Consider the following 318-nt stretch of genomic DNA (forward strand, 5'->3'; position numbering starts at 1 on the left):
TTTTTAGCTTGGATGTTCTGAGACTTGGAAATGCAACAGTTGAAATGAAATGAATATCCATCAAAGCAATTACAGCTGTATGAAACTTACTAGTTTTCATAAGATGAAATTGATTATGATTATTCTCAAACGCATATGTTTTCATTTGAATGACCTTTTTTCTGATTTGAAAAGGAACTGAAAATCCCACCTGCGCCCAAAAGACCTGGATTTCCACCCTCAGGCTCAGATTCTCCACCATGAAAAGGAGAATTTTCCTGGACTATGACGAGAAGCATTAACTCAGAAATAAACCTAATTTCTTCCTCATTGTCTAAC

The sequence above is a fragment of the Hippoglossus hippoglossus genome, chromosome 2 (genome assembly GCF_009819705.1).
Source record: "Hippoglossus hippoglossus isolate fHipHip1 chromosome 2, fHipHip1.pri, whole genome shotgun sequence".
NCBI classification, from domain to species: domain Eukaryota; kingdom Metazoa; phylum Chordata; class Actinopteri; order Pleuronectiformes; family Pleuronectidae; genus Hippoglossus; species Hippoglossus hippoglossus.